The sequence below is a fragment of the Pseudophryne corroboree genome, unplaced genomic scaffold, assembly GCF_028390025.1.
Source record: "Pseudophryne corroboree isolate aPseCor3 unplaced genomic scaffold, aPseCor3.hap2 scaffold_946, whole genome shotgun sequence".
Classification (NCBI taxonomy): domain Eukaryota; kingdom Metazoa; phylum Chordata; class Amphibia; order Anura; family Myobatrachidae; genus Pseudophryne; species Pseudophryne corroboree.
The window spans coordinates 23541-48476 of NW_026970526.1; the positions used below are offsets into that span (position 1 = coordinate 23541).

Here is a 24936-nt window from a genome sequence, read left to right on the forward strand (position 1 = left end):
GTCGACGGTCCTACTCTCATCTTTCCTCCGCTCATGAATGAGGTTAGACAGCAGATGGGACTAGCAGACTAGAGTGTCACTATCTAATTTTCTACTATCCATGCCAGCATAATCTTGTTTTTTCTTTATTTGCATTTGTTACATACCTGACAAACAACACTAATGTGTCAGTTTTTCATTCAAGATACAAATGAATCATTTTGGAGACAGAATGTTGCAGTAAAACCCAATTGTAACTATGTATTCTCTAACAGACATGGATATTATTTTCTCTTTAACATGGAAGAGATGTTAAAACACAGATTTACTCTGTGAAATATGGGGAGAAGCTGATCTCACATACACAGCAGTATTTTTCTGCAAGGTGTAATTAATTATATCACCAATATCATCTCTGCTGCTCACAGGATATTTTTGATAGATTACTATCATTTTTTGTCATTAATTTCTGTGATTACTGCTGTTCATTGGATAAGTTTGATAGATTACTATCATTTTTCTTATCATCCATTGTTGAGCAAAATATACAAATAATTTTAAGATGATGATATTTGCTCTTTTTTGAATTATTCATATTTTTACCACTGTTTAAAAGGGGAATAAGTAATTGATACGTCTAATATACCCCTGTTATTTTATTTTAGTTGAGTATTGGATAAATAAAAGCTAAGTTTTAATTATAGACAGTTTTCATCTTTTTCACATCATTAATCATCAAAAGAGTGCTCCAAATATAGGAATTTCTTCTATTTGGTAAGATGTGGGCTCTTCCACACCCACCAAATCATTCTGTATCTGGTACACTATTCCTGGGAGCACCTCCAACGTCAGAATAGTTGCCCACTTGGGCTTGATATATTTTTTCTGTTTAGTTGGTTGTTTGAGATTTAGTCATTCAATTATAACCAGTCTGGTGCAGGGTAAACCAAGTTTTGCCACAAAAGTCAATACTGACAAAGGCTAATAATCATTCATCTAGAACGTTTCCTAGAAAAACTTTAAAAAGTCAATAATCTGGAGAATTTTTGTAAGAAACACATTGGTACTTTCCCATGATGAGTGAGTGCTTCAGGATTTCTTGCACTTACATGGGCTATTAACCAAAAGGTTGGTGGTTCAATCCCACCCAGGGATGTAATTGACCTTGTCATCAGATTTTGGTGATCTTTAAGTAGACAAGTCAAAATTTCAAACCCCCTCTTATGGTGTAGGGTACCTGGCCTTCTCTGACGTAATCAGAGTTAGATTTAATTAAGTGATTTTATAAAAAACAGCTAGGAAGCACAATTTAGCAGTGGGTTGCAGAGAAAAAAATAACATTTTAAACCTACCGGTAATTTTTTTTTCTCGTAGTCCGTAGAGGATGATGGGGACTCCGTAAGGACCATGGGGGATAGACGGGCTCCGCAGCAGACATGGGCACTTTAAGAAAGACTTTAGATCTGGGTGTGCACTGGCTCCTCCCTCTATGCCCCTCCTCCATACCTCAGTTAGAGAAACTGTGCCCAGAGGAGACGGACAGTACGAGGAAAGGATTTTTGTTAATCCAAGGTCAAGATTCATACCAGCCACACCAATCACACCGTATAACTTGTGATATACTACCCAGTTAACAGTATGAATCAAATCTAACTCTGATTACATCAGAGAAGGCCAGGTACCCTACACCATAGCAGGGGTTTTCGAAATTTTGACTTGTCTACTTAAAGATCAACAAAATCTGATAATAAGTTCAATTACATCCCTGGGTGGGATTGAACCACCAACCTTTTGGTTAATAGCCGTATACACTAACTGATTGCGCCACAGCGAAACTTTGCAAAAGTACATACTGACAAAGGCTAATAAGCATTCATCTAGAACGTTTCCTATAAAAACTTTAAATAGTCAATAATCTGGAGAGTTTTTGTAAGATGTTTCTTCCATCAACCAATGAAGAAACACATTGGTACTTTCCCATGATGAGTGAGTGCTTCAGGATCTCTTGCACTTACATGTGCAGCAGAGTACTGTAATGGAAGCATGCTGGGTCCATAACCCAGAGGTAGGCAGATTGAAACTATCCTCTGCTATATGACTTGTCTACTTAAATATTACCAAAATTTGATCACAAAGTCAATTACGTCCCTGGATGGGATTGAACCACCAACCTTTTGATTAATAGCTGAACACACTAACCGATTGCGCCACAGAGACACTTTGCAAAAAGTACATACTGACAAAGACTAATAAGCATTCATCTAGAACGTTTCCTAGAAAAACTTTAAAAAGTCAATAACCTGGAGAGTTTTTGTAAGATGTTTCTTCCAGCAACCAATGAAGAAACACATTGGTACTTTCCCATGATGAGTGAGTGCTTCAGGATCTCTTGCACTTACATGTGCAGCAGAGTACTGCAATGGAAGCATGCTGGGCCCATAACCCAGAGGTAGGCAGATTGATACTATCCTTTGCTATATGCATTTTTTTTGTTCATTAAAGTAATCCAAAACTGGGATTGATATTTTAGCTTTTATTTTTACTTAAAGTACAATAACTTTTACCATTTTAATTTGTTTTAATAGTATATTGACAGTGTTGTTTTCTTTCAAAAATCCAATTAATTTTCTTTACCCGATTATTAAAATGGTAAGTGACAAAAACAAACTACATTGTCACCAGAAGAGCAATACAAAATGTACAAGTGATATATTAAAATCATCTTTCCAGCTTGAATTTCAATGATGCATTGGGGCAACGATTTTGTGAGAAACATCTTCACCCTTAAATAAAGATTTTCTTAATTCCTTACCTGTGTGCTAATTAGATATCACCTTGTTTTCACATTAAACAGACTTCCACATGAGAAAGCAGCAAGGATGCAGTGGCGTTAATGTTTCCTGGTGTCAACCAGTATTATTTCAGTAGATATTGAAATGAGGATGCATCTTGCTGCCTTTCCAATGAAGCAAGTTTAATTTAGTAATAGGTGAAAAACCATCCCTACAAATATGTTAATCAGATACTTGGCTTTGTGGACACTTTTCAGAGAACAAATTAGTTAGCATAAAAATAAAGCCAGAAAATGAAGAGCTGTTTAATCACTCAATTGGATTTTTCTGCCAGCATATTTCTTTTTCTCTGCAACCCACTGCTAAATTGTGCTTCCAAGCTGTTTTTTTTATAAAATCACTGATTCAAATCTAACTCTGATTACATCAGAGTAGGCCAGGTACCCTACACCATAAGAAGGGGGTTTGAAATTTTGACTTGTCTACTTAAAGATCACCAAAATCTGATAACAAGGTCAATTACATCGCTGGGTGGGATTGAACCACCAACCCTTTGATTAATAACCAAACACACTAACCGATTGCGCCACAGAGACACTTTACAAACATACATACTGACAAAGGCTAATAAGCATTCATCTAGAACGTTTCCTAGAAAAACTTTAAAAAGTCAATAATCTGGAGAGTTTTTGTAAGATGTTTCTTCCATCAACCAACGAAGAAACACATTGGTACTTTCCCATGATGAGTGAGTGCTTCAGGATCTCTTGCACTTACATGTGCAGCAGAGTACTGCAATGGAAACATGCTGGGCCCATAACCCAGAGGTAGGCAGATTGAAACTATCCTCTGCTATATGCATTTTTTTTTGTTAATTAAAGTAATCCAAAACTGGGATTGATATTTTTGCTCTTTTATTTTTACTTAAAGTACAATAACTTTTACCATTTTATTTTGTTTTAATAGTATATTGACAGTATTGTTTTCTTTCAAAAATCCACTTAATTTTCTTTACCCTATTATTAAAATGGTAATTGACAAAAACAAACTACATTGTCACCAGAAGAGCAATACAAAATGTACAAGTGATATATTAAAATCATCTTTCCAGCTTGAATTTCAATGATGCATTGGGGCAACGATTTTGTGAGAAACACCTTCACCCTTAAATAAAGATTTTCTTAATTCCTTACCTGTGTGCTAATTAGATATCACCTTGTTTTCACATTAAACAGACTTCCACATGCGAAAGCAGCAAGGATGCAGTGGCGTTAATGTTTCCTGGTGTCAACCTGTATTATTTCAGTAGACATTGAAATGAGGATGCATCTTGCTGCCTTTCCAATGAAGCAAGTTTAATTCAGTAATAGGTGAAAAACCATTCCTACAAAGGTGTTAATCAGAGACTTGGCTTTGTGGACACTTTTCAGAGAGCAAATTTGTTAGCATAAACATAAAATCAGAAAATGAAGAGCTGTTTAAACAGCTACTGCCTGAGGGTCTCTTGACCTGGTGCAATACCTCTGTAGCTTTTTGTTGAGGCGGGACGCCATCATGTCTATCTGGAACAGTCCCCACCGACTTGCAATCTGTGCGAAGACTTCCTGATGGAGTCCCCACTCTCCTGGATGTAGGTCGTGTCTGCTGAGGAAGTCTGCTTCCCAGTTGTCCACTCCCGGAATGAACACTGCTGACAGTGCGCTTACATGATTCTCCACCCAGCGAAGAATTCTGGTGGCTTCCGCCATCGCCACTCTGCTCCTTGTGCCGCCTTGGCGGTTTACATGAACTACTGCGGTGACGTTGTCTGACTGGATCAGAACTGGTTGGTTGCGAAGTAAGGTCTCCGCTTGACATAGGGCGTTGTATATGGCCCTTAGCTCCAGGATGTTGATGTGAAGACAAGTCTCCTGACTTGACCAAAGACCTTGGAAATTTCTTCCCTGTGTGGCTGCTCCCCAACCTCGGAGGCTCGCGTTCGTGGTCACCAGGATCCAGTCCTGAATGCCGAACCTGCGGCCCTCTAGAAGGTGAGCACTCTGCAGCCACCACAGGAGAGATACCCTGGCCCTGGGGGACAGGGTGATCAACTGATGAATCTGTAGATGTGACCCGGACCACTTGTCCAGTAGGTCCCATTGCAAGATCCTCGCATGGAACCTGCCGAAGGGAATGGCCTCGTATGATGCCACCATCATTCCCAGGACTCGAGTGCAGTGATGCACTGACACCTGTTTTGGTTTCAATAGGTTCCTGACCAGAGTCATGAGTTCCTGGGCCTTTTCTATCGGAAGATAAACCCTTTTCTGGTCCGTATCCAGAATAATGCCCAAGCAAAGTCAGACGAGTCGTAGGAACCAACTGCGACTTCGGGATATTGAGAATCCAGCCGTTTTGCTGTAACACCTTCAATGAAAGTTATACGCTGTTCAGCAACTGCTCTCTTGATCTCGCTTTTATGAGGAGATCGTTCAAGTACGGGATAATTGTGACACCTTGCTTTCGCAGGAGCACCATAATTTCTGTCATTACCTTGGTGAAAATTCTCGGAGAAAATTCTGGAGAGACCAAACGGCAACGTCTGAAATTGGTAATGACAATACTGTACCGCAAATCTTAGGTACGCCTGATGAGGTGGATAAATGAGTACATGAAGGTATGCATCATTTATGTCCAGAGATATCATAAAATCCCCCCCTTCTAGGCTGGCGATGACCGCTCTTAGCGATTCCATCTTGAACTTGAACCTTTTCAAGTATAGGTTCAGGGATTTTAAATTTAATATGGGTCTGACCAAACCGTCCGGTTTTGGGACTACAAACAGGGTCGAATAATTTCCCTTTCCTTGTTGAAGCAGGGGAACCTTGACCACCACCTGTTGAAGATACAATTTGTGAATTGCATTTAACACTATCTCCCTTTCCTGGGGAGAAGATGGTAGGGCCGATTTGAAAAACCGGCGAGGAGGCACCTCTTCGAATTTCAGCTTGTAACCCTGAGAAACAATTTCTATTGCCTAGGGATCCACCTGCGAATGAACCCAGATGTGGCTGAAAACTCGAAGACGTGCCCCCAACTGGGCGGACTCCTTTAGCGGAGCCCCAGCGTCATGCGGTGGATTTTGTAGAGGCCGGGGAGGACTTCTGTTCCTGGGAACTAGCTGTGTTGTGCAGCTTCTTCCCTCTGCCCTTACCTCTGGCAAGAAAGGACGCACCTCGTACTTTCTTGTTTCTCTGTGATCGAAAGGACTGCATTTGATAATGTGGTGCTTTCTTAGGCTGTGAGGGAATATAAGGCAAAAAATTTGATTTACCAGCTGTAGCTGTGGAGACAAGGTCCGAGAGACCTTCCCCAAACAATTCCTCACCCCTGTAAGGTAAAACCTCCATATGCCTTTTTGAGTCGGCATCACCTGTCCATTGCCGGGTCCATAGGACTCGTCTAGCAGAAATCGACATAGCGTTTATTCTAGAACCCAGTAGACTAATGTCACTTTGAGCATCTCTCATATATAGGACAGCATCTTTTATATGCCCTATGGTCAATAACATAGCATCCTTATCTAGGGTCTCAATCTCTGCTGATAAGGTATCTGTCCATGCTGCCACCGCGCTACAACCTCGGCCGACGCAATTGCCGGTCTGAGTAAGGTACCAGAATGTGTGTAAATGGACTTTAGGGTAACCTCCTGCTTGCGGTCAGCAGGGTCCCTGATGGTAGCCGTATCCTGGGATGGCAGCGCTACCTTTTTGGATAAGCGTGTCAATGCTTTATCCACCCTAGGGGAGGATTCCCACCGTATCCTGTCCATTGGCGGGAAAGGATACGCCATAAGAATCCTTTTGGGAATCTGCAGCTTTTTGTCTGGAGATTCCCAAGCTTTTTCACATAATTCGTTCAACTCATGTGAGGGGGGAAAGGTTATCTCAGGTTTCTTTCCCTTATACATGTGTACCCTCGTGTCAGGGACAGGGGACTCTGTGATGTGCAAAACATCTTTTATTGCAATAATCATATATCGAATACATTTAGCCAATTTTGGTTGTAACTTTGCATCATCGTAGTCGACACTGGAGTCAGAATCCGTGTCGGTATCTGTGTCAACTATTTGGGATAGTGGGCGCTTTTGAGACCCCGAAGGTCCCTGCGACATAGGGACAGGCATGGGTTGACTCCCTGACTGTTCCCTAGCTTCAGCTTTGTCTAATCTCTTGTGTAATAAGTTTACATTAGCACTTAAAACATTCCACATATCCATCCAGTCAGGTGTCGGCGTTGTCGATGGAGACACCACATTAATTTGCTCCTGCTCCTCTCTAGGAGAGCCTTCTACCTCAGACATGTCGACACACGTGTACCGACACACCATACACTCAGGGAATCCTCTTATCTGAGGACAGTTCCCCAACAAGGCCCTTTGGAGAGACAGAGAGAGAAAGTATGCCAGCACACACCCCAGCGCTATATGACCCAGGAAAAAAACACAATCATTTTATGTTTACCCAGTAGCGCTGTATTTCCATATATATATGCGCCTAATTATGTGCCCTCTCTTCTTTAAGACCCTCTTTCTACCGTGGTATAAGCAGGGGAGAGTCCATGGAGCTTCCCCTCAGCGGTGCTGTGGAGAAAATGGCGCTGGTGAGTGCTGAGGGAGAAGCCCCACCCCCTCAGCGACGGGCTTCTGTCCCGCTCAAATATAGTAAAAAAATGGCGGGGGCTCTTATATATATATACAGTGCCTAGCTGCATATATATTTATTTTGCCAAAGAGAGGTCTATATTGCTGCCCAGGGCGTCCCCCCTGCGCCCTTCACCCTTACACTGACTGCCGTGTGTGAGGTGTATGGGAGCAATGGAGCACAGCTTTACTGCTGTGCGTTACCTCAGTGAAGATCATGAAGTCTTCCGCCGCCTCTGAAGTCTTCTTTTCTTCTCATACTCACCCGGCTTCTATCTTCCGGCTCTGCGAGGGGGACGGCGGCGCGGCTCTGGGACGGACGGCGAGGGTGAGACCTGCGTACCGATCCCTCTGGAGCTAATGCTGTACAGTAGCCTAAGAAGCAGAGCCTATCAACTCACAGAAGTAGGTGTGCATCTCTCCCCTCCGCCCCTCGATGCAGGGAGTCTGTTGCCAGCAGGCTCCCTGAAAATAAAAAAATCTAACAAATATACTTTCTGTCAGGAAACTCAGGAGAGCTCCCTGAAAAGCACCCAGTCTCCTCTGGGCACAGTAGTAAACTGAGGTCTGGAGGAGGGGCATAGAGGGAGGAGCCAGTGCACACCCAGATCTAAAGTCTTTCTTAAAGTGCCCATGTCTCCTGCGGAGCCCGTCTATCCCCCATGGTCCTTACGGAGTCCCCAGCATCCTCTAGGACGTAAGAGAAAAATTATGCTGGCAGAAAAATCCAATTGAGTGATTAAACAGCTCCAGAGCTGCTCTGTAAGGCAAGTAAAAGGGTGTGGGCCCTGCAGCACTACCTGTAGTTTGCATTGTGCATTGGAAGCCTAGTTTGCTGTCTGTTTCCACTTCTTTTTTCTTGAGCCCCTCCCGTCTATACCCTTGTGCACTATCCTGACTTCTCCTCCCGTCTGCTTACTTTGTGCCTTCCAATGCACAATGCAAACTACAGGTAGTGCTGCAGGGCCCACACCCTTTTACTTGCCTTACAGAGCAGCTCTTGAGCTGTTACAGTGCCCAGCTGCTGCAAGAAATCAGCGTGAATGCTTCAGGGGCTGGGGCATGGCCAACATGAGCCCCACACCGAAGGAGGGTGGGGGTGTTTAATGCGAACTAGGGGTCTCGCACAATGCGAACTACAGGTAGTGCTGCAGGGCCCACACCCTTTTACTTGCATTACAGAGCAGCTCTGGAGCTGTTACAGTGCCCAGCTGCTGCAAGAAATCAGCTTGAATCCTTCAGGGGCTGGGGCATAGCCAACATGAGCCCCACACCGACGGAGGGTGGAGGTGTTTAATGCGAACTAGGGGTCATCCAAGTGCCGCAAAAGGCCGCCATGCCCTGCACGCCCCTTTTCTCTTTTCATATGCAGACGAGGGTTGAAGCCAACTTTGACCCACTGCTTGGATGACATCGCCATATGCAAATCCATCTGCTGCAGGCCTTCCCCCAGGAATGCTTGCACTAGTTGTTGCATTTGGTTTGTTGTTTGGGGGTGCTTCAGTATTAGGCAGCCTTCTGCCCTCCCATGTTCATCTGAAAATATGTGTTCTCCCTGCAGTTGTTGTCCCCAGATGAGAGTTCCCTTGTGCTGCCTCAGTTGAATCTCCTTTACTTGACAGAGATGTGCCTGAGCAGCGGCCCTCCCCAGCCCTATCCCAAATCATACTTATTTTGCATAGGAGATACCATGGTCATGAAGACTGTTCTCCCAGGGTGCGGTTCATTCATTGCATTCTGGGTATGCTGACCCCTGTGATTTCCCCAAATGTGGGAAACTCGACTGCATTATTTAATGCGAACTAGGGGTCATCCAAGCACCGCAAAAGGCCGCCATGCCCTGCATACCCCTTTTCTCTTTTCATAAGCAGACGAGGTTTGAAGCCAACCTTGACCCACTGCTTGGATGACATCACTTGCTGCCTTTCCAATGAAGCAAGTTTAATTTAATAATAGGTGAAAAACCATCCCTACAAAGGTGATAATCAGATACTTGGCTTTGTGGACACTTTTCAGAGCACAAATTTGTTAGCATAAAAATAAAGCCAGAAAATGAAGAGCTGTTTAATCACTCAATTGGATTTTTCTGCCAGCATATTTCTTTTTCTCTGCAACCCACTGCTAAATTGTGCTTTGTGGCTGTTTTTTTTATAAAATCACTTAATCAAATCTAACTCTGATTACATCAGAGAAGGCCAGGTACCCTACACCATAAGAGGTGGTTTGAAATTTTTACTTGTCTACTTAAAGATCACCAAAATCTGATAACAAGGTCAATTACGTCCCTAGGTGGGATTGAACCACCAACCTTTTGGTTAACAACTGAACACGCTAACTGTTTGTGCCTCAGAGACACTTTGCGAAAGTACATACTGACAAAGGCTAATAAGCATTCATCTAGAACGTTTCCTAGAAAAACTTTAAAAAGTCAATAATCTGGAGAGTTTTTGTAAGATGTTTCTTCCATCAACCAATGAAGAAACACATTGGTACTTTCCCATGATGAGTGAGTGCTTCAGGATCTCTTGCACTTACATGTGCAGCAGAGTACTGTAATGGAAGCATGCTGGGTCCATAACCCAGAGGTAGGCAGATTGAAACTATCCTCTGCTATATGCATTGTTTTTTGTTAATTAAAGTAATCCAAAACTGGGATTGATATTTTTGCTCTTTTATTTTTACTTAAAGTACAATAACTTTTACCATTTTAATTTGTTTTAATAGTATATTGACAGTATTGTTTTCTTTCAAAAATCCACTTAATTTTCTTTACCCTATTATTAAAATGGTAATTGACAAAAACAAACTACATTGTCACCAGAAGAGCAGTACAAAATATACAAGTGATATATTAAAATCATCTTTCCAGCTTTAATTTCAATGATGCCTTGGTGCAACAATTTTGTGAGAAACATCTTCACCCATAAAGAAAGATTTTCTTAATTCCTTACCTGTGTGCTGATTAGATATCACCTTGTTTTCACATTAAACAGACTTCCCCTTGAGGAAGCAGCAAGGATGCAGTGACGTTTATGTTTCCTGGTGTCAACCTGTATTATTTCAGTAGACATTGAAATGAGGATGCATCTTGCTGCCTTTCCAATGAAGCAAGTTTAATTCAGTAATAGGTGAAAAACCATTCCTACTAAAGGTGTTAATCAGAGACTTGGCTTTGTGGACACTTTTCAGAGAGCAAATTTGTTAGCATAAACATAAAATCAGAAAATGAAGAGCTGTTTAATCACTCAATTGGACTTTTCTGCCAGCATAATTTTTTTTCTCTGCAACCCACTGCTAAATTGTGCTTCCTAGCTGTTTTTTATAAAATCACTTAATCAAATCTAACTCTGATTACATCAGAGAAGGCCGGGTACCCTACACCATAAGAGGGGGTTTGAAATTTTGACTTGTCTACTTAAAGATCACCAAAATCTGATAACAAGGTCAATTACGTCCCTGGGTGGGATTGAATCACCAACCTTTAGGTTAATAGCCATACACACTAACTGATTGCGCCATAGCGACACTTTGCGAAAGTACATACTGACAAAGGCTAATAAGCATTCATCTAGAACGTTTCCTAGAAAAACTTTAAAAAGTCAATAATCTGGAGAATTTTTGTAAGAAACACATTGGTACTTTCCCATGATGAGTGAGTGCTTCAGGATCTCTTGCACTTACATGGGCTATTAACCAAAAGGTTCCCACCCAGTGATGTAATTGACCTTGTGATCAGATTTTGGTGATCTTTAAGTAGACAAGTCAAAATTTCAAACCCCCTGTTATGGTGTAGGGTACCTGGCCTTCTCTGATGTAATCAGAGTTAGATTTGATTCAGTGATTTTATAAAAACAGCTAGGAAGCACAATTTAGCAGTGGGTTGCAGAGAAAAAGAAATATGCTGGCAAAAAAATCCAATTGAGTGATTAAACAGCTCTTCATTTTCTGGCTTTATTTTTATGCTAACAAATTTGTTCTCTGAAAAGTGTCCACAAAGCCAAGTCTCTGATTAACACCTTTGTAGGGATGGTTTTTCACCTATTACTAAATTAAACTTGCTTCATTGGAAAGGCAGCAAGATGCATCCTCATTTCAATGTCTACTGAAATAATACAGGTTGACACCAGGAAACATTAACGCCACTGCATCCTTGCTGCTTTCGCATGTGGAAGTCTGTTTAATGTGAAAACAAGGTGATATCTAATTAGCACACAGGTAAGGAATTAAGAAAATCTTTATTTAAGGGTGAAGGTGTTTCTCACAAAATCGTTGCCCCAATGCATCATTGAAATTCAAGCTGGAAAGATGATTTTAATATATCACTTGTACATTTTGTATTGCTCTTCTGGTGACAATGTCGTTTGTTTTTGTCAATTACCATTTTAATAATAGGGTAAAGAAAATTAAGTGGATTTTTGAAAGAAAACAATACTGTCAATATACTATTAAAACAAATTAAAATGGTAAAAGTTATTGTACTTTAAGTAAAAATAAAAGAGCAAAAATATCAATCCCAGTTTTGGATTACTTTAATTAACAAAAAAAAATGCATATAGCAGAGGATAGTTTCAATCTGCCTACCTCTGGGTTATGGGCCCAGCATTTTTCCATTGCAGTACTCTGCTGCACATGTAAGTGCAAGAGATCCTGAAGCACTCACTCATCATGGGAAAGTACCAATGTGTTTCTTCGTTGGTTGATGGAAGAAACATCTTACAAAAACTCTCCAGATTATTGACTTTTTAAAGTTTTTCTAGGAAACGTTCTAGATGAATGCTTATTAGCCTTTGTCAGTATGTACGTTTGTAAAGTGTCTCTGTGGCGCAATCTGTTAGTGTGTTTGGTTATTAATCAAAGGGTTGGTGGTTCAATCCCACCCAGGGATGTAATTGACCTTGTTATCAGATTTTGGTGATCTTTAAGTAGACAAGTCAAAATTTCAAACCCCCTTCTTATGGTGTAGGGTACCTGGCCTACTCTGATGTAATCAGAGTTAGATTTGAATAAGTGATTTTATAAAAAAAACAGCTAGGAAGCACAATTTAGCAGTGGGTTGCAGAGAAAAAGAAATATGCTGGCAGAAAAATCCAATTGAGTGATTAAACAGCTCTTCATTTTCTGGCTTTATTTTTATGCTAACGAATTTGTTCTCTGAAAAGTGTCCACAAAGCCAAGTATCTGATTAACATATTTGTAGGGATGGTTTTTCACCTATTACTAAATTAAACTTGCTTCATTGGAAAGGCAGCAAGATGCATCCTCATTTCAATATCTACTGAAATAATACAGGTTGACACCAGGAAACATTAACGCCACTGCATCATTGCTGCTTTCTCATGTGGAAGTCTGTTTAATGTGAAAACAAGGTGATATCTAATTAGCACACAGGTAAGGAATTAAGAAAATCTTTATTTAAGGGTGAAGATGTTTCTCACAAAATCGTTGCCCCAATGCATCATTGAAATTCAAGCTGGAAAGATGATTTTAATATATCACTTGTACATTTTGTATTGCTCTTCTGGTGACAATGTAGTTTGTTTTTGTCAATTACCATTTTAATAATCGGGTAAAGAAAATTAATTGGATTTTTGAAAGAAAACAATACTGTCAATATACTATTAAAACAAATTAAAATGGTAAAAGTTATTGTACTTTAAGTAAAAATAAAAGCTAAAATATCAATCCCAGTTTTGGATTACTTTAATGAACAAAAAAAAAATGCATATAGCAAAGGATAGTTTCAATCTGCCTACCTCTGGGTTATGGGCCCAGCATGCTTCCATTGCAGTACTCTGCTGCACATGTAAGTGCAAGAGATCCTGAAGCACTCACTCATCATGCGAAAGTACCAATGTGTTTCTTCATTGGTTGCTGGAAGAAACATCTTACAAAAACTCTCCAGATTATTGACTTTTTAAAGTTTTTCTAGGAAACGTTCTAGATGAATGCTTATTAGTCTTTGTCAGTATGTACTTTTCGCAAAGTGTCTCTGTGGCGCAATCGGTTAGTGTGTTCAGCTATTAATCAAAAGGTTAGTGGTTCAATCCCATCCAGGGACGTAATTGACCTTGTGATCAGATTTTGGTAATATTTAAGTAGACAAGTCAAAATTGCAAACCCCCTCTTATGGTGTAGGGTACCTGGCCTTCTCTGATGTAATCAGAGTTAGATTTCATTAAGTGATTTTATAAAAAAACAGCTAGGAAGCACAATTTAGCAGTGGGTTGCAGAGAAAAAGAAAAATGCTGGCAGAAAAATCCAATTGAGTGATTAAACAGCTCTTCATTTTCTGGCTTTATTTTTATGATAACAAATTTGTTCTCTGAAAAGTGTCCACAAAGCCAAGTATCTGATTAACATCTTTGTAGGGATGGTTTTTCACCTATTACTAAATTAAACTTGCTTCATTGGAAAGGCAGCAAGATGCATCCTCATTTCAATATCTACGGAAATAATACAGGTTGACACCAGGAAACATTAACGCCACTGCATCTTTGCTGTTTTCTCATGTGGAAGTCTGTTTAATGTGAAAACAAGGTGATATCTAATTAGCACACAGGTAAGGAATTAAGAACATCTTTATTTAAGGGTGAAGATGTTTCTCACAAAATCGTTGCCCCAATGCATCATTGAAATTCAAGCTGGAAAGATGATTTTAATATATCACTTGTACATTTTGTATTGCTCTTCTGGTGACAATGTAGTTTGTTTTTGTCAATTACCATTTTAATAATCGGGTAAAGAAAATTAATAGGATTTTTGAAAGAAAACAATACTGTCAATATACTATTAAAACAAATTAAAATGGTAAAAGTTATTGTACTTTAAGTAAAAATAAAAGAGCAAAAATATCAATCCCAGTTTTGGATTACTTTAATTAACAAAAAAAATGCATATAGCAGAGGATAGTTTCAATCTGCCTACCTCTGGGTTATGGACCCAGCATGCTTCCATTACAGTACTCTGCTGCACATGTAAGTGCAAGAGATCCTGAAGCACTCACTCATCATGGGAAAGTACCAATGTGTTTCTTCATTGGTTGATGGAAGAAACATCTTACAAAAACTCTCCACATTATTGACTTTTTAAAATGTTTCTAGGAATCGTTCTAGATGAATGCTTATTAGCCTTTGTCAGTATATTCTTTTGCAAAGTGTCGCTGTGGCGCAATCAGTTAGTGTGTAAGGCTATTAACCAAAAGGTTGGTGATTCAATCCCACCAAGGGACTTAATTGACCTTGTTATCAGATTTTGGTGATCTTTAAGTAGACAAGTCAAAATTTCAAACCCCCTATTATGGTGTAGGGTACCTGGCCTTCTCTAATGTAATCAGAGTTAGATTTGATTCAGTGATTTTATAAAAACAGCTAGGAAGAACAATTTAGCAGTGGGTTGCAGAGAAAAAGAAATATGCTGGCAGAAAAATCCAATTGAGTGATTAAACAGCTCTTCATTTTCTGGCTTTATTTTTATACTAACAAATTTGTTCTCTGAAAAGTGTCCACAAAGCCAAGTCTCTGATTAACACCTTTGTAGGGATGGTTTTTCACCTATTACTAAATTAAACTTGCTTCATTGGAAAGGCAGCAAGATGCATCTTCATTTCAATGTCTACTGAAATAATACAGGTTGACACCAGGAAACATTAACGCCACTGCATCCTTGCTGCTTTCGCATGTGGAAGTCTGTTTAATATGAAAACAAGGTGATATCTAATTAGCACACAGGTAAGGAATTAAGAAAATCTTTATTTAAGGGTGAAGATGTTTCTCACAAAATCGTTGCCCCAATGCATCATTGAAATTCAAGCTGGAAAGATGATTTTAATATATCACTTGTACATTTTGTATTGCTCTTCTGGTGACAATGTAGTTTGTTTTTGTCAATTACCATTTTAATAATCGGGTAAAGAAAATTAAGTGGATTTTTGAAAGAAAACAATACTGTCAATATACTATTAAAACAAATTAAAATGGTAAAAGTTATTGTACTTTAAGTAAAAATAAAAGAGCAAAAATATCAATCCCAGTTTTGGATTACTTTAATTAACAAAAAAAAATGCATATAGCAGAGGATAGTTTCAATCTGCCTACCTCTGGGTTATGGACCCAGCATGCTTCCATTACAGTACTCTGCTGCACATGTAAGTGCAAGAGGTCCTGAAGCACTCACTTATCATGGGAAAGTACCAATGTGTTTCTTCATTGGTTGATGGAAGAAACATCTTACAAAAACTCTCCACATTATTGACTTTTTAAAATGTTTCTAGGAATCGTTCTAGATGAATGCTTATTAGCCTTTGTCAGTATGTACTTTTGCAAAGTGTAGCTGTGGCGCAATCAGTTAGTGTGTAAGGCTATTAACCAAAAGGTTGGTTATTCAATCCCACCCAGGGACTTAATTGACCTTGTTATCAGATTTTGGTGATCTTTAAGTAGACAAGTCAAAATTTCAAACCCCCTGTTATGGTGTAGGGTACCTGGCCTTCTCTGATGTAATCAGAGTTAGATTTGATTCAGTGATTTTATAAAAACAGCTAGGAAGCACAATTTGGCAGTGGGTTGCAGAGAAAAAGAAATATGCTGGCAGAAAAATCCAATTGAGTGATTAAACAGCTCTTCATTTTCTGGCTTTATTTTTATGCTAACTAATTTGTTCTCTGAAAAGTGTCCACAAAGCCAAGTATCTGATTAACATATTTGTAGGGATGGTTTTTCACCTATTACTAAATTAAACTTGCTTCATTGGAAAGGCAGCAAGATGCATCCTCATTTCAATATCTACTGAAATAATACAGGTTGACACCAGGAAACATTAACGCCACTGCATCCTTGCTGCTTTCTCATGTGGAAGTCTGTTTAATGTGAAAACAAGGTGATATCTAATTAGCACACAGGTAAGGAATTAAGAAAATCTTTATTTAAGGGTGAAGATGTTTCTCACAAAATCGTTGCCCCAATGCATCATTGAAATTCAAGCTGGAAAGATGATTTTAATATATCACTTGTACATTTTGTATTGCTCTTATGGTGACAATGTAGTTTGTTTTTGTCAATTACCATTTTAATAATAGGGTAAAGAAAATTAAGTGGATTTTTGAAAGAAAACAATACTGTCAATATACTATTAAAACAAATTAAAATGGTAAAAGTTATTGTACTTTAAGTAAAAATAAAAGCTAAAATATCAATCCCAGTTTTGGATTACTTTAATGAACAAAAAAAAAATTCATATAGCAAAGGATAGTTTCAATCTGCCTACCTCTGGGTTATGGGCCCAGCATGCTTCCATTGCAGTACTCTGCTGCACATGTAAGTGCAAGAGATCCTGAAGCACTCACTCATCATGCGAAAGTACCAATGTGTTTCTTCATTGGTTGCTGGAAGAAACATCTTACAAAAACTCTCCAGATTATTGACTTTTTAAAGTTTTTCTAGGAAACGTTCTAGATGAATGCTTATTAGTCTTTGTCAGTATGTGCTTTTTGCAAAGTGTCTCTGTGGCGCAATCGGTTAGTGTGTTCAGCTATTTATCAAAAGGTTGGTGGTTCAATCCCACCCAGGGACGTAATTGACCTTGTGATCAGATTTTGGTGATATTTAAGTAGACAAGTCAAAATTGCAAACCCCCTCTTATGGTATAGGGTACCTGGCCTTCTCTGATGTAATCAGAGTTAGATTTGATTAAGTGATTTTATAAAAAAACAGCTAGGAAGCACAATTTAGCAGTGGGTTGCAGAGAAAAAGAAAAATGCTGGCAGAAAAATCCAATTGAGTGATTAAACAGCTCTTCATTTTCTGGCTTTATTTTTATGATTACAAATTTGTTCTCTGAAAAGTGTCCACAAAGCCAAGTATCTGATTAACATCTTTGTAGGGATGGTTTTTCACCTATTACTAAATTAAACTTGCTTCATTGGAAAGGCAGCAAGATGCATCCTCATTTCAATATCTACGGAAATAATACAGGTTGACACCAGGAAACATTAACGCCACTGCATATTTGCTGTTTTCGCATGTGAAAGTCTGTTTAATGTGAAAACAAGGTGATATCTAATTAGCACACAGGTAAGGAATTAAGAAAATCTTTATTTAAGGGTGAAGGTGTTTCTCACAAAATCGTTGCCCCAATGCATCATTGAAATTCAAGCTGGAAAGATGATTTTAATATATCACTTGTACATTTTGTATTGCTCTTCTGGTGACAATGTAGTTTGTTTTTGTCAATTACCATTTTAATAATAGGGTAAAGAAAATTAAGTGGATTTTTGAAAGAAAACAATACTGTCAATATACTATTAAAACAAATTAAAATGGTAAAAGTTATTGTACTTTAAGTAAAAATAAAAGAGCAAAAATATCAATCCCAGTTTTGGATTACTTTAATTAACAAAAAAAAATGCATATAGCAGAGGATAGTTTCAATCTGCCTACCTCTGGGTTATGGGCCCAGCATTTTTCCATTGCAGTACTCTGCTGCACATGTAAGTGCAAGAGCTCCTGAAGCACTCACTCATCATGGGAAAGTACCAATGTGTTTCTTCGTTGGTTGATGGAAGAAACATCTTACAAAAACTCTCCAGATTATTGACTTTTTAAAGTTTTTCTAGGAAACGTTCTAGATGAATGCTTATTAGCCTTTGTCAGTATGTACGTTTGTAAAGTGTCTCTGTGGCGCAATCTGTTAGTGTGTTTGGTTATTAATCAAAGGGTTGGTGGTTCAATCCCACACAGGGATGTAATTGACCTTGTTATCAGATTTTGGTGATCTTTAAGTAGACAAGTCAAAATTTCAAACCCCCTTCTTATGGTGTAGGGTACCTGGCCTACTCTGATGTAATCAGAGTTAGATTTGAATAAGTGATTTTATAAAAAAAACAGCTAGGAAGCACAATTTAGCAGTGGGTTGCAGAGAAAAAGAAATATGCTGGCAGAAAAATCCAATTGAGTGATTAAACAGCTCTTCATTTTCTGGCTTTATTTTTATGCTAACGAATTTGTTCTCTGAAAAGTGTCCACAAAGCCAAGTATCTGATTAACATATTTGTAGGGATGGTTTTTCACCTATTACTAAATTAAACTTGCTTCATTGGAAAGGCAGCAAGATGCATCCTCATTTCAATATCTACTGAAATAATACAGGTTGACACCAGGAAACATTAACGCCACTGCATCCTTGCTGCTTTCTCATGTTGAAGTCTGTTTAATGTGAAAACAAGGTGATATCTAATTAGCACACAGGTAAGGAATTAAGAAAATCTTTATTTAAGGGTGAAGATGTTTCTCACAAAATCGTTGCCCCAATGCATCATTGAAATTCAAGCTGGAAAGATGATTTTAATATATCCCTTGTACATTTTGTATTGCTCTTCTGGTGACAATGTAGTTTGTTTTTGTCAATTACCATTTTAATAATCGGGTAAAGAAAATTAATTGGATTTTTGAAAGAAAACAATACTGTCAATATACTATTAAAACAAATTAAAATGGTAAAAGTTATTGTACTTTATGTAAAAATAAAAGCTAAAATATCAATCCCAGTTTTGGATTACTTTAATGAACAAAAAAAAAAATGCATATAGCAAAGGATAGTTTCAATCTGCCTACCTCTGGGTTATGGGCCCAGCATGCTTCCATTGCAGTACTCTGCTGCACATGTAAGTGCAAGAGATCCTGAAGCACTCACTCATCATGCGAAAGTACCAATGTGTTTCTTCATTGGTTGCTGGAAGAAACATCTTACAAAAACTCTCCAGATTATTGACTTTTTAAAGTTTTTCTAGGAAACGTTCTAGATGAATGCTTATTAGTCTTTGTCAGTATGGACTTTTCGCAAAGTGTCTCTGTGGCGCAATCGGTTAGTGTGTTCAGCTATTAATCAAAAGGTTGGTGGTTCAATCCCATCCAGGGACGTAATTGACCTTGTGATCAGATTTTGGTAATATTTAAGTAGACAAGTCAAAATTGCAAACCCCCTCTTATGGTGTAGGGTACCTGGCCTTCTCTGATGTAATCAGAGTTAGATTTGATTCAGTGATTTTATAAAAATAATAATAATGCAATCTGTGCGAAGACTTCCTGATGGAGTCCCCACTCTCCTGGATGTAGGTCGTGTCTGCTTCCCAGTTGTCCACTCCCGGAATGAACACTGCTGACAGTGCGCTTACATGATTCTCCGCCCAGCGAAGAATTCTGGTGGCTTCCGCCATCGCCACTCTGCTCCTTGTGCCGCCTTGGCGGTTTACATGAACTACTGCGGTGACGTTGTCTGACTGGATCAGAACTGGTTGGTCGCGAAGTAAGGTCTCCGCTTGACATAGGGCGTTGTATATGGCCCTTAGCTCCAGGATGTTGATGTGAAGACAAGTCTCCTGACTTGACCAAAGACCTTGGAAATTTCTTCCCTGTGTGGCTGCTCCCCAACCTCGGAGGCTCGCGTTCGTGGTCACCAGGATCCAGTCCTGAATGCCGAACCTGCGGCCCTCTAGAAGGTGAGCACTCTGCAGCCACCACAGGAGAGATACCCTGGCCCTGGGGGACAGGGTGATCAACTGATGAATCTGTAGATGTGACCCGGACCACTTGTCCAGTAGGTCCCATTGCAAGATCCTCGCATGGAACCTGCCGAAGGGAATGGCCTCGTATGATGCCACCATCATTCCCAGGACTCGAGTGCAGTGATGCACTGACACCTGTTTTGGTTTCAATAGGTTCCTGACCAGAGTCATGAGTTCCTGGGCCTTTTCTATCGGAAGATAAACCCTTTTCTGGTCCGTATCCAGAATAATGCCCAAGCAAAGTCAGACGAGTCGTAGGAACCAACTGCGACTTCGGGATATTGAGAATCCAGCCGTTTTGCTGTAACACCTTCAATGAAAGTTATACGCTGTTCAGCAACTGCTCTCTTGATCTCGCTTTTATGAGGAGATCGTTCAAGTACGGGATAATTGTGACACCTTGCTTTCGCAGGAGCACCATAATTTCCGTCATTACCTTGGTGAAAATTCTCGGAGAAAATTCTGGAGAGACCAAACGGCAACGTCTGAAATTGGTAATGACAATACTGTACCGCAAATCTTAGGTACGCCTGATGAGGTGGATAAATGAGTACATGAAGGTATGCATCCTTTATGTCCAGAGATATCATAAAATCCCCCCCTTCTAGGCTGGCGATGACCGCTCTTAGCGATTCCATCTTGAACTTGAACCTTTTCAAGTATAGGTTCAGGGATTTTAAATTTAATATGGGTCTGACCAAACCGTCCGGTTTTGGGACTACAAACAGGGTCGAATAATTTCCCTTTCCTTGTTGAAGCAGGGGAACCTTGACCACCACCTGTTGAAGATACAATTTGTGAATTGCATTTAACACTATCTCCCTTTCCTGGGGAGAAGATGGTAGGGCCGATTTGAAAAACCGGCGAGGAGGCACCTCTTCGAATTTCAGCTTGTAACCCTGAGAAACAATTTCTATTGCCTAGGGATCCACCTGCGAATGAACCCAGATGTGGCTGAAAACAGGAAGACGTGCCCCCAACTGGGCGGACTCCTTTAGCGGAGCCCCAGCGTCATGCGGTGGATTTTGTAGAGGCCGGGGAGGACTTCTGTTCCTGGGAACTAGCTGTGTTGTGCAGCTTCTTCCCTCTGCCCTTACCTCTGGCAAGAAAGGACGCACCTCGTACTTTCTTGTTTCTCTGTGATCGAAAGGACTGCATTTGATAATGTGGTGCTTTCTTAGGCTGTGAGGGAATATAAGGCAAAAAATTTGATTTACCAGCTGTAGCTGTGGAGACAAGGTCCGAGAGACCTTCCCCAAACAATTCCTCACACCTGTAAGGTAAAACCTCCATATGCCTTTTTGAGTCGGCATCACCTGTCCATTGCCGGGTCCATAGGACTCGTCTAGCAGAAATCGACATAGCGTTTATTCTAGAACCCAGTAGACTAATGTCACTTTGAGCATCTCTCATATATAGGACAGCATCTTTTATATGCCCTATGGTCAATAACATAGCATCCTTATCTAGGGTCTCAATCTCTGCTGATAAGGTATCTGTCCATGCTGCCACCGCGCTACAACCTCGGCTGACGCAATTGCCGGTCTGAGTAAGGTACCAGAATGTGTGTAAATGGACTTTAGGGTAACCTCCTGCTTGCGGTCAGCAGGGTCCCTGATGGTAGCCGTATCCTGGGATGGCAGCGCTACCTTTTTGGATAAGCGTGTCAATGCTTTATCCACCCTAGGGGAGGATTCCCACCGTATCCTGTCCATTGGCGGGAAAGGATACGCCATAAGAATCCTTTTGGGAATCTGCAGCTTTTTGTCTGGAGATTCCCAAGCTTTTTCACATAATTCGTTCAACTCATGTGAGGGGGGAAAGGTTATCTCAGGTTTCTTTCCCTTATACATGTGTACCCTCGTGTCAGGGACAGGGGACTCTGTGATGTGCAAAACATCTTTTATTGCAATAATCATATATCGAATACATTTAGCCAATTTTGGTTGTAACTTTGCATCATCGTAGTCGACACTGGAGTCAGAATCTGTGTCGGTATCTGTGTCAACTATTTGGGATAGTGGGCGCTTTTGAGACCCCGAAGGTCCCTGCGACATAGGGACAGGCATGGGTTGACTCCCTGACTGTTCCCTAGCTTCAGCTTTGTCTAATCTCTTGTGTAATAAGTTTACATTAGCACTTAAAACATTCCACATATCCATCCAGTCAGGTGTCGGCGTTGTCGATGGAGACACCACATTAATTTGCTCCTGCTCCTCTCTAGGAGAGCCTTCTACCTCAGACATGTCGACACACGTGTACCGACACACCATACACTCAGGGAATCCTCTTATCTGAGGACAGTTCCCCAACAAGGCCCTTTGGAGAGACAGAGAGAGAAAGTATGCCAGCACACACCCCAGCGCTATATGACCCAGGAAAAAAACACAATCATTTTATGTTTACCCAGTAGCGCTGTATTTCCATATATATATGCGCCTAATTATGTGCCCCCTCTTCTTTAAGACCCTCTTTCTACCGTGGTATAAGCAGGGGAGAGTCCATGGAGCTTCCCCTCAGCGGTGCTGTGGAGAAAATGGCGCTGGGGAGTGCTGAGGGAGAAGCCCCACCCCCTCAGCGACGGGCTTCTGTCCCGCTCAAATAGCCCCCCCCATAAAAAAATGGCGGGGGCTCTTATATATATATACAGTGCCTAGCTGCATATATATTTATTTTGCCAAAGAGAGGTCTATATTGCTGCCCAGGGCGTCCCCCCTGCGCCCTTCACCCTTACACTGACTGCCGTGTGTGAGGTGTATGGGAGCAATGGAGCACAGCTTTACTGCTGTGCGTTACCTCAGTGAAGATCATGAAGTCTTCCGCCGCCTCTGAAGTCTTCTTTTCTTCTCATACTCACCCGGCTTCTATCTTCCGGCTCTGCGAGGGGGACGGCGGCGCGGCTCTGGGACGGACGGCGAGGGTGAGACCTGCGTACCGATCCCTCTGGAGCTAATGCTGTACAGTAGCCTAAGAAGCAGAGCCTATCAACTCACAGAAGTAGGTGTGCATCTCTCCCCTCCGCCCCTCGATGCAGGGAGTCTGTTGCCAGCAGGCTCCCTGAAAATAAAAAAATCTAACAAATATACTTTCTGTCAGGAAACTCAGGAGAGCTCCCTGAAAAGCACCCAGTCTCCTCTGGGCACAGTAGTAAACTGAGGTCTGGAGGAGGGGCATAGAGGGAGGAGCCAGTGCACACCCAGATCTAAAGTCTTTCTTAAAGTGCCCATGTCTCCTGCGGAGCCCGTCTATCCCCCATGGTCCTTACGGAGTCCCCAGCATCCTCTAGGACGTAAGAGAAAAATTATGCTGGCAGAAAAATCCAATTGAGTGATTAAACAGCTCCAGAGCTGCTCTGTAAGGCAAGTAAAAGGGTGTGGGCCCTGCAGCACTACCTGTAGTTTGCATTGTGCATTGGAAGCCTAGTTTGCTGTCTGTTTCCACTTCTTTTTTCTTGATCCCCTCCCGTCTATACCCTTGTGCACTATCCTGACTTCTCCTCCCGTCTGCTTACTTTGTGCCTTCCAATGCACAATGCAAACTACAGGTAGTGCTGCAGGGCCCACACCCTTTTACTTGCCTTACAGAGCAGCTCTTGAGCTGTTACAGTGCCCAGCTGCTGCAAGAAATCAGCGTGAATGCTTCAGGGGCTGGGGCATGGCCAACATGAGCCCCACACCGAAGGAGGGTGGGGGTGTTTAATGCGAACTAGGGGTCTTGCACAATGCGAACTACAGGTAGTGCTGCAGGGCCCACACCCTTTTACTTGCCTTACAGAGCAGCTCTGGAGCTGTTACAGTGCCCAGCTGCTGCAAGAAATCAGCTTGAATCCTTCAGGGGCTGGGGCATAGCCAACATGAGCCCCACACCGACAGAGGGTGGAGGTGTTTAATGCGAACTAGGGGTCATCCAAGTGCCGCAAAAGGCCGCCATGCCCTGCACGCCCCTTTTCTCTTTTCATATGCAGACGAGGGTTGAAGCCAACTTTGACCCACTGCTTGGATGACATCGCCATATGCAAATCCATCTGCTGCAGGCCTTCCCCCAGGAATGCTTGCACTAGTTGTTGCATTTGGTTTGTTGTTTGGGGGTGCTTCAGTATTAGGCAGCCTTCTGCCCTCCCATGTTCATCTGAAAATATGTGTTCTCCCTGCAGTTGTTGTCCCCAGATGAGAGTTCCCTTGTGCTGCCTCAGTTGAATCTCCTTTACTTGACAGAGATGTGCCTGAGCAGCGGCCCTCCCCAGCCCTATCCCAAATCATACTTATTTTGCATAGGAGATACCATGGTCATGAAGACTGTTCTCCCAGGGTGCGGTTCATTCATTGCATTCTGGGTATGCTGACCCCTGTGATTTCCCCAAATGTGGGAAACTCGACTGCATTATTTAATGCGAACTAGGGGTCATCCAAGCACCGCAAAAGGCCGCCATGCCCTGCATACCCCTTTTCTCTTTTCATAAGCAGACGAGGTTTGAAGCCAACCTTGACCCACTGCTTGGATGACATCACTTGCTGCCTTTCCAATGAAGCAAGTTTAATTTAATAATAGGTGAAAAACCATCCCTACAAAGGTGTTAATAAGATACTTGGCTTTGTGGACACTTTTCAGAGCACAAATTTGTTAGCATAAAAATAAAGCCAGAAAATGAAGAGCTGTTTAATCACTCAATTGGATTTTTCTGCCAGCATATTTCTTTTTCTCTGCAACCCACTGCTAAATTGTGCTTCGTGGCTGTTTTTTTTATAAAATCACTTAATCAAATCTAACTCTGATTACATCAGAGAAGGCCAGGTACCCTACACCATAACAGGGGTTTTCGAAATTTTGACTTGTCTACTTAAAGATCACCAAAATCTGATAACAAGGTCAATTACGTCCCTAGGTGGGATTGAACCACCAACCTTTTGGTTAACAACTGAACACGCTAA

General features: G+C 41.0%; 2 pseudogenes; both read left to right on the forward strand.

Annotated features, from left to right (window-relative positions):
• The first annotated feature begins 9117 nt into the window (after positions 1–9117).
• On the forward strand, positions 9118–9296 carry LOC135048226 (U1 spliceosomal RNA; annotated as a pseudogene).
• A 14969-nt stretch (positions 9297–24265) lies between these two features.
• Positions 24266–24444, forward strand: LOC135048227 (U1 spliceosomal RNA; annotated as a pseudogene).
• The last annotated feature ends 492 nt before the right edge of the window (positions 24445–24936 follow it).